Source organism: Telmatherina bonti (assembly GCF_933228915.1).
Source record: "Telmatherina bonti genome assembly, chromosome: 6".
Taxonomy (NCBI): domain Eukaryota; kingdom Metazoa; phylum Chordata; class Actinopteri; order Atheriniformes; family Telmatherinidae; genus Telmatherina; species Telmatherina bonti.
In genome coordinates, this window is record NC_136624.1 from 5,527,224 (window position 1) to 5,538,234 (window position 11,011).

Genomic DNA, 11,011 nt, shown 5'->3' on the forward strand with positions numbered 1-11,011 from the left:
TTGCTTACAGTGTATAGAAAGCCATGATTGACTGAAGTGATTAGAAAACTGATTACAGTGTTTACAGCGGTTAGAAAGCTCTAAACGATTACATTGGTGAGAAAGCTCTGACCAATCACAGCGCTGATTTTTTACAGCGGTTAGAAAACTCTGATCGACTGCAGTGGTTGGAAACATCTGTTTCTATAAAATAGTTAGAAAAGCTCTGATTGTTAACAGCAATCAGAATGATTGCTATACTATGATTGCTTACAGTGTATAGAAATTTCTTATGGATCATAGCGATCAAAAAACTGTGAATGTTTCCAGTGGTTGGAAAGCTGTGATCTTTTACAGCGGTTAGAAAACTCTGATTGTGAACAGCGGTTAAAGTCGATTACGACGGTTAGAAAACTGATTGACTGCAGCGGTTGGAAACATCTGTTTCTGTAAAATAATGAGAAAAGTTCTGATTGTCACAGCAGGCAGAGCGCTCTGTGTTTTATTAGAAGCTCTGATAGTTTGTCACGGCCACATCATCAACCTGTCCAGCGTCCTCATATTGCTTTTATTTAAAACACCTGATTTAAGTGTCTCCACTGATGGCAATTCTGTGATTCATCCCAGGAGATTTCACGAACAGACCATCCTGTTGTTTTATAATTTGAGGTTTTTCCGGAGAACATATGTCCCTCCAGGGTTACCGTAGCATATGGCAGAGTGTTGCCCATTCTCAATGGATTATTATACTGGGGAACAGTAAATGGAGCTGCAGTTGAATGGTGCAGCTGTTGTCCAGTCTATGTTTGTTGTGTTGTGGTAAACCATTCGTTGACAAGAAACAGTTGAGGTTAGGAGGTCTAACTCCCTTACATCCTAATAATTAATCCCAAATTACTCAAATCTTTCTTTCTTATCCAGTGTAGTAAAATTTTGCCACGTGGCTCCGCCCGCTGAGTAAACTCCTCCTACTTACAGCGAAATGAAAACCAGATATCACGTGTGCAGAACGGTGAAAGTCTTTCAACAACCTTGATTTCTTTCTGTCACCAGAAAATCATGAAATAAGTGCAGCAGGCGATTAATATGTGAAAAACACAAACATGGAAATTAAGCGATGTTCTTCAGGATCCTTGAAAGACTTTCCAAAACTCTTCTTTGGATGTTTCTGCCTTTTCTTCTTCTCTCCTGGTGATCCCACACTGCTTCAGTTCTGTTGACGGGGGTTCTGTGGGGGTCCGGGGTCTGGGCGGAGGGGGTCTATCCCTCCATCCGACCTGTTTCCACTGAACTTCAGTCCAGTTCTTGTGTCACATGACTTTCCTGGCCTCTCAACAGCCATGTTTCCATGGAGACCCCTTCTGGTGAGGCATCGGCCAGCAGTGGGTGGATCAGCTGAAGGTCCAGGTGCATCCCTGAGGTTCTGGTTCAGGTCTGTGCTGGATTTAGCTGCTCTTCATATGGTCTTCTTTCCAGCCTGATACGTCTTTGACCTCCACCTGTTGATGTCGAGTCGCTTTGAGCTGAATGGGAGAGATATGACTCATTTAGAGCGAACTACTCTTCAGGAATTCTATTTGGCGAAGTCACTTGTTGGATCTTTGGCAGCTTTTTGTCGGTGGGACAAAAAGAAATGGGATCAAATGGTTTACTTTTGCAGGCTGTGATAGAAAAAACCCTAAAGATTCTACTGAACATGGTTCTCTTAGCGCAGACACAACACAGGGGAGTTTGGTACCTTTACTGACGCTTGAACGGCTCATAGGTCAGTTTTAAGAGGCTTCATGAATAACAGATAACCTTCCTCTGAAAGACCTTCCACAAGCCTGAAGATGTGCTGCTGACAATCACTGGAAAGTCTGGTTCATTGGAAAGTCTGGTTCATTGGAAAGTCTGGTTCACTGGAAAGTCTGGTTCATTGGAAAGTCTGGTTCACTGGAAAGTCTGGTTCACTGGAAAGTCTGGTTCATTGGAAAGTCTGGTTCATTGGAAAGTCTGGTTCACTGGAAAGTCTGGTTCATTGGAAAGTCTGGTTCATTGGAAAATCTGGTTCACTGGAAAGTCTGGTTCACTGGAAAGTCTGGTTCACTGGAAAGTCTGGTTCATTGGAAAGTCTGGTTCATTGGAAAGTCTGGTTCACTGGAAAGTCTGGTTCATTGGAAAGTCTGGTTCACTGGAAAGTCTGGTTCATTGGAAAGTCTGGTTCATTGGAAAGTCTGGTTCACTGGAAAGTCTGGTTCACTGGAAAGTCTGGTTCACTGGGAATGCGGAGCGGCTTGTGGCTTTGTGCAGTGCTGTGTGTGTTTCCTAAAGCTCGATGATGAGCTTTCCTTCGTCATCACTGCTGCTGGTGTCTTCTGTGTAGCAGCTCTGCACAGGCCTGATCCCACCTGTCAGAAAATCGGCTGGCTGGAAGCCGTGCAGCAAGCCGCCCATGAAAACAGACTGGTATTTGCTCCCAGAGTCACTGCTCTGACTGGTGGTGTCTCCTGGGAATGTGGCAGATCTGCATGGAGGGCCAGTGCTTTGGGAGTCCTTTGACTTTTGGACATCTCCAGTCAGTGCAGGCGTAGTTGTGCAGAGTGGAGAAGCTTGGTTAGAGTGTGCAGATTTTGATGCCAATGGACTACCACAGCTTACAGATGTGTTATAGCTGCCTGTAGATGAGCTTGTTGGCTGGCTGGAGACACTGATCATCGTTTGCTGCTGGTGCTGATGAGACACTGCATGAGTTTGTGGAAAATATGCCTCAGCTTTTGTAAAACCATGATGGATTTCAGCGAAATGAACCTGTGCAGTCATGTGGTTTAGACTGGGTTCACGTGATGCCTGCGTTTGCTGGTGATGGATGGTGCCGTCCCAGCTCTGTTGCATTTCCAGTGGGGTTGGACTGCGAAGGCTGGTATGAAGGCTGCTGGGAGGCAAAGCTGAGCTGCTGAATGCAGCTGGAGCTTTCTGAGGAGCGGACGGGGGGACTTTGGACATTCCTGAGTGTGTCTGGGAAAGATCCTGGAGATGCTGTTCAGGTAGACAGGAATTTTTCATACAATCCACTTGGATCTTTGTGTCTTCTCCCTGTTAATAAAAGAAGAATATGAGTGGAAATATAACCACATAAGACCATGATAATACAGTCATTATCCTCCTTTAATAAACCTCAGATGCCACAGAGCTTAACCCTTACAACTGAAGGTATTTATCCTGTTTCTTTATGACTTTTCTCTACATTTATAAAAAGATTTTTAGAATAAATAATTGTTATTTCTGACAGTTAAATGGTTTTGATTAATGCGGTACGTCCATGTTATAAATGCTGATATGAACCTTTGTCAGACTTTGTCAGACATCTGTGATAATTTTTAACATTCCAGAAATAAGTAAATGAGACTTTTTTAACTGAACAACTCGGGAAACACAGAAGCAGGACGTCAACAGAAGGAAACTTTATCATAACAGGAGTGTGCATGTGTCACAGTGCATGTAAAATGCACCATAATGCAAAGAAGATCCGTGTGTGCTCAGACAAAACACATTGATGTGCTGTAGCAGCAGATCATGTATTGTCATGGTCAATAACAAATAAATATTTACAGTATTTAATTTGTGCACTAAAGGAAAAAACATCATCAGTCGACTTTTCGTTCTGGGGAGGAAATGGTCCATAGCTTCCATTACACAGTCGGACAAAGCACAACATATCTGCGGGGGTGTTGGGTGGCTGAGCATCCTAACACACCAGTAGCAGGTATTGGTCAGAGTCTGATGAACCCGATTGGCTGAAACCGTATTGTCAAGCATCCCTCACAGGTCGATAGCAGGGACCCTGGACAGTTGTCAGGTCATCACCAGCAGTGTACAGCACGGTCACAGTGGGTGCATCCCACCGCTCCACCTGAAGGTGCGCTTCTGCCTCCAGTCAGGCGACTTAAACACTGTGAGATTTGGGACCTCTGCAATGATGGGAGCTTGCAGTGGAGACAGAGAATTATTAAAGGAAGGGTAAGTTTGCTTAAAATCCTCTTCACATCCTGATTGTAGCCAGGTACTAAAGTGCTCAAATACAAAGATTAAAAAAAGAATCCCCTGTGGAACGAACAGGACCTAAAAAGAACCGTCCTATCCTTTTCACCTGCCCATTCTAAATGATCAGGACGGTGATATGTCTATAACATTCAACTACCACCCCGTATTTTAATGGATTTTAATTATTTATAATTAGATCATCGTTAATGTTGTTGCTTCGTCAATGATCTTTTTTTTAACATCATTCATACATTTCAGCCTTTCTTAGCTTTTGCTACCATCTTTGCTGAAAGAAAATGAAAGCTGTTAATAAGTTTATGTGTCCAGTGAGTTGTGTCCATAGACTTTATATAAAAGATGGGCGGAGCCTCCGTGGCATCACACCTAGGCTTCTGAGGAGGTGAGTTAAAGCTTGGTGGGCGGTTTCTACTGTCGCCATCTTGGCAGCGTCTCCAGGAAAATACAAAAAAGGGCAAAGAGGTAAAGCAGAGAGGGGGCTGTGACCATGGGGAGGATGATTGGCATCTATCCAACTTGGTAGACGCCTGTAGCTAAGAGCTAACCGGAGCTAACCGGAGCTAACCAGCTAACGGTGCTAGGCGGGTGAAAGCTAAGTAACGCTGTCTAAAGGCTTCACTTTTAACCGCTTGGTTGTGACTAATGATAAAGTAATTTTAGGATAATTTAATATATTATTCAGATATGAAACATAATATGATTCAACCATTTATAAACATTTTGAAGTCAGACGGATATAAAAAGACTTTTCATGCTGATGACTTCAGATGTTTTCCTTTCCTCTGATCACTGCAGCATTTTAACGTGTTTGTCATGTCGGCGTTTTTCTCTTTTCATCGTGTCTTGCATACGTTTTGACATATGTATGGAGGATTATAAATTCATTTAGCTGAAACTATTTCATTAAGGAGCACGAAGAAAATCCATGTGTAAATTCCCTGTGAGCCAAAGAAAAACAGGCAAAAATGTGAATGATTTGTGGGAAACTTGAGAAGAGTCTGAAGTAATTAAACCAGTCAAAAGTATCTGAAGAATGTTGGATGGAAACGAATCCTGCGCAGTCTGGGTTTGTTTTTTATTTTCCTACTCCAACATGAATTATGTGTCAGCAGGCTTGAAGAATTTTCTTCTTTGCTTCACCCAAGCAAAAATTCATTAGAAAATATTGACGAAGAAACTGATCAAACTGATGATGTCGATGAAAACCGTCAATAAAAATCCTGCAGCTGCGTCCAAAATAAAACCAGGTGATGTTTGTTTACATGTTTTTATCCACGTTTCTACATTACATGACCAGTTTAGTTGGAACAAACAGTTCTTTAGTCAATAAAACCTGATGAGCTAAGTCACTTTGAAGGTGGTGGGTAGTTACGCAATCAGTTATTTTATGTTAGTAATTTTATTTCATTCTCATTACTTTGTAGAAATAAGTTTCAAGTTTGAAGTTAGAGGATTTTTTAATAAGTTATTTGGTGACAAAAGCCAAATAATGTTTCATATAACTGATTTACAAAAATAATAAAAGAATGAAACACAGCAGGTTTTATATACGCTGTGTGTATTTATGTATACCATGTTTCCACACATGCTGTGTGTATTTGTGTGTACTGTGTCTACACATCTCACATATGAGACTGAACAGTAAAAAGGGAAACAGGAGTAAATGAATTTTCATCTCTGTAAGTTTCTACCTTTAATCAACACCTTTGTTCTTGTGCTGTCAGAAGAAAAACAAATTATTTCATCTTTTTCTTTTGGAAAGAGGAAATGGATCATGTGATGCTCTCAGCCTCACCTTTATCCTGGTTACGTCTGATAAAACACTGGGAGCCTCCGTCTCACTGATTCCTCTCTTCCTGTCCTCTCCAGTCGTCCCACCACCGCCGTCTTTGTCCCCTCTGGTCCAGTGGTGAGTCTCTGCCTGGTCTCGCCTCTGCTCCAGTCTCCAGCCTGTCTTCTCCGGCTGCACGGTGGTCCCAGCATGCCCCCGTCTCAGCAGCTGGCCTTCACAGTCTTCTGTAAACCATCAGATAAGACAAACAATCCAAAGTTTTACTGCGTATTTCTCTGTCTTCTGACTTTCCAAATCTTTCTAAAGCAATCGTTTTATGAACTCTGAAGCCATCTTTGTCTCGCTGCAGTCTTTATTTTTGTTGATACTGATTTGTTGACATAGATTACACACATGTACAGGATCCTGTACTGACAAAGTGAAAAGTACAACAGCAGAAATAAAAATAGAAAATAGAATAAAAACATTTGAATCAAACGTTTAACACCTGCCAAGAGCATCTCAGACAGCATCTCCCAGAAGGCAAATCTGTCTTGCATGGTTGTCTCTGCCTGCTCCACAGAGACCAGTTAACAGGTTGTTACGACAACCCATTAAACTAACACACAAAACAAAAGGATTAATGAAAACACACACAGATAAAAGAATTCGGTTTCCACCACAGGTGAGAAGTCGACCAGACCAGAGTTGAGTGTTCTTCTCGAGTTTCTACAGGCGTCCAGTTTCTGTCTTTCCTCGGGGAGGATTTTGTTTAATGAAGTCAAATGATGAGATCAAAATAATCTTCTCTGCATCATGTGACAAGTCAGATGGAACTCTGCTACGTCCTGTTTCACGGCAAGAGATCGCCGTCCTCTGATGCCGGACCAGGAGGCGTTAGGCCCGTGGACGAGGACACAGTTCCGATACGAGGACTTAGTAACAGTTTGGGGACACAGCCCTAGGATGAAGACACATCTCTGAGACGAATACACAGCCCTGGGACAAAGACACAGCCCTGAGACGAGGACTTAGTAACAGTTTGGGGACACAGCCCTAGGATGAAGACACATCCCTGAGACGAATACACAGTCCTGGGACAAAGACACAGTAATGGTATGGGGACAAAGCCTGTGGACAAGGACACAGCTCCGATACGAGGACTTAGTAACAGTTTGGGGACACAGCCCTAGGATGAAGACACATCCCTGATACGAATACACACCCCCGGGACAAGGACACAGCCCCGGGTCGAGAAGACAGTGACGATATGGGGACAAAGCCTGTGGAGGAGGACACAACCCTGGGTCGAGGACACAGCCCTTAGACGAGGACACAGCCCCGCGACCAATACACAGCTCCAATAAGAGGACACAGCCCTGGGATGACGACACATCCCTGGGACGAGGTCACAGCCCCGAGACGACCACACAGCATGTGGACAAGGACACAGCTCCGATACGAGGACTTAGTAACAGTTTGGGGACACAGCCCTAGGATGAAGACACATCCCTGATACGAATACACAGCCCCGGGACAAGGACACAGCCCCGGGTCGAGGAGACAGTGACGGTATGGGGACAAAGCCTGTGGAGGAGGACACAACCCTGGGTCGAGGACACAGCCCTTAGACGAGGACACAGCCCCGCGACCAATACACAGCTCCGATAAGAGGACACAGCCCTGGGATGACGACACATCCCTGGGACAAGGTCACAGCTCCGGGACAAATACACAGCCCTGAGATGAAGACACTGCCCTGAGATGAGGACATAGCCCTGGGACAAGGACACAGTAATGGTATGATGACACAGCCCTGAGATGAGAACACAGCCCTGAGACGAATACACAGCCCATGGACGAGGACACAGCTCTGATACGAGGACATAGTAACAGTTTGGGGACACAGCCCTAGGATGAAAACACATCCCTGAGATGAATACACAGCCCTGGGACAAGGACACAACTATGAGACAAGGACAGAGGCCTGAAAGGAGGACACAGCCCTGAGACGAGGACACAGGCCTGAGAGGAAGACACAGCCCTGAGATGGGGACACAGCCCTTAGACGAGGACACAGCCCCAGGACGAATACACAGCCCTGAGACAAATACACAGCCCATGGATAAGGACACAGCTCTGATAAGAGGACACAGTAAAAGTTCGGGGAAGCAGCCCTAGGATGAAGACACTTTCCTGAGATGAATACACAGCCCGTGGACACAGCTCTGACACGAGGACACAGTAACAGTTTGGGGACACAGCAATAGGATGAAGACACATTCCTGAGACGAATACACAGTCCCAAGACAAGGACACAGCCCTGAGACGAGGACACAGTCCTGGGATGAGGACACAGTCAGACATATGACCTCCTGAGCTCTGTTAGTAAAAAAAATGAAAAGCAACAATAAAATCTAGTCAGAGATGGTAAAACTGGAGACTCAATGTTTTATTTTATTAAACTCTGAAGTTTTTCACTTTCAGGTAAATTTCTGCTCAATTTTTCTTCTGAAATAAAAATTCCAGATAAAGCATTTCATGATGTGGCAAAGACTAAAAGCAATCACATGTGGGTTTATGGTTCTCCTAAAGACTCCAGTCCATCATCTGGATCAATGCTGCCATCTTCTGTCCAGAAAGGATCTCAGATCTAGGTTTACCATGTCTGGAATTTAGATGACCTGCAATTGTTACGATGCATCCTGAGAAAAAAACCTCTTCATCCTGCTGTGAACACTTCAATCCGTGTGCTTTTTAACTTGTGATCAATGAGATTTCACGTTTTTTCTGGTTTAATCTTGTTTATTTATTTAGCACCAATTAAAAGAAAATCCAGAAGCTCAGAGTGCATGTTGAAACATTTGTATGCCTCATCTCTCAAAATTAAAGCTAATTATCTTATTATCTCACTATAACAACTTAGTTTTCTCTAGATGAGCTTATAACATTTTTAATAACTTTAACGGAACAAATATTTTGTTTATATAAATATAGATGAACAGATAAATAAATAAAGAGAACAACAATAAATAAATAAAATTCATTCAAGCTCTAGCCAGAATTAAACATTCTTTACAAACAATGAACTTGGAGTGGGAACGTGATTTTCCATGATCTCACCATCTGGACAGAATGAAGCTGGTTGTCTTGTGTTGACCAGTGTTTATCTTGTAAAAAACAGGAAGATGTGAACATTCATGAATCATGGCAACAGGATGAAGCTGGACCTGAATGCAGGACTCGTGGCAACAGAGGTGGATGTTGGTTGTAAGTAGAGACCAGAAGGGTGACCGGTTAGCTGACAGACTGACGAAAAACACGATGAGGAAAGGAAAACCAGGAACAGGTTCATGGAGCGACTGACCCCATGACCAAACCCAGTTCAGCCAATCAGAATCCAGAGCAGGTAGTAAAGAGAACAGAAAACACAAGGGAATAATGCTGCGTCTCAGAATGGAGAAGAGTTTGTGATATCATTAGCGGGTAGTCTGCGTTTTCCAGCAACTCTGGAAAAATGGATGTCTCCAAACCGCCGATTTGTCAGCGTCCAAAAATACTGTACAAAAGCAGAAAATCACAAACTCACTGAACAGCATGAAAACCAGCTAATTTAGGTTATTTGATTAATAAACCACATATTATATTAATGCTGTTATTCTTTATGTTTTTACAATCAAGCCTGGTGGTCCTGGGGGCAGTCACCTTTATATCTGGAATACCAGGATCGTCTGAAACTTACGAGTCCCGGCTCAGAACTCTGAGGAATCCCCGAGGACAACTGGAACACATGATAAACTCAACAAAATGAAACACGGAGCAGGAATAGAAACTAGAGGCCTGTTTCTGCTCCCTTATGTATGTAAACGCAGACATCCATTTCAAATGTTGTCATACGCCACCACCCGTTGCCATGGTTGCTGTCAGTTCATCCTCTAGTGGGCAGTGTTAAGTTGACAGTTCATCGGCCATGAGTGGGAATGCATGCCATAAAGTCATTTACAACTGTCGGCAAACACCTGAAGAAGAAGAACACAGAGACTGTGTCTGAATGTCCACAATGTATCTTGAGAAGTAGTGAGCATCGATGGTTACGACTGGTCAACAATGGCCATGATGCATCATGGAGAGGAGCTGTACGTGGCGCAAGTGACAGGAACGTCAAAGCAGATTAAGAAAAAACTACAGATCATTCATTTTATGTCCCTATTTGTTAAATAAATATGCAGCGAAGACAGAATAAAATATGATAAAAGAAAATAACATTTTTTGCATTGGATTTGGAACGGTTGCCGTGGAAACAGTCTGTAGTCAAGTGACCTGGACGAGGAGAAAATAACCAGCTTCGCGTCTGGATCAGCAACACAATGGGTTCACTATGTAGTGTGCCATATAGTAAGTGGGGGTTTGGGAATAATGTGGACATTCAGACACAGTTTTTTTCTTTCCTCAACTTCTTCTTCTTCTTCATCTGGTGCTTTTTATTTGGCAGTTTCTGCATCATCTTCTTCCTGTTTGTTATTTTCTCTGGTTGTGCAACTCAACGCTGCCCCCCGGTGGTTTCAGTAGTATTGCTTTGTTTTCAACTGATGAATAGCTATGCCCCCTAAAACGGACCAAAATACATGCATGACCCCCGGGTCTCGGGTTGCACTGGCATGATCACTCTTCCTCTAACACGTTTCAGTTTCTGCGCGCTGACACAGTAACTGTGTCATCCTGTAGGTTTACTGACTGTGTTTGCGGTTTTAGCTGAAATTAATGGTTTCTTTTAAGCATCCTCATCTTCTGACAGTTGTTTGCTTCCTGTTTGGGGGGGTGGGGGGTGCTGTTGTTGTGTTTCTGGTGCAGCAGATGGTCTAGAACCTGTGGTTGGAGTGCAGTGTTTTCTATGTGCTGTATTTCTGTCTTCTTGTTTCTGTTCTCTTTCCACACACACACACACACACACACACACACACACACACACACACCCACACCCCCTATTTATTCAAAACAAACAAACAAATAAATTAAGAATTCAGATTATCAAGAGGATCTTCATGTCTACAAAGCTCCTCTTGGCAAAGCACAGTTGCTCAGCTGAACACAGCAGCTAGACCTTCTTTCTGCTGCTCTAATGCTGGACAGGACAAGGTCAAAATAAAAAAGGAAATGATTATGTCATATCTTTCCATGATTCATATGAATGTGAGCTTGGAGAAGAGTCCTACCTGCAGT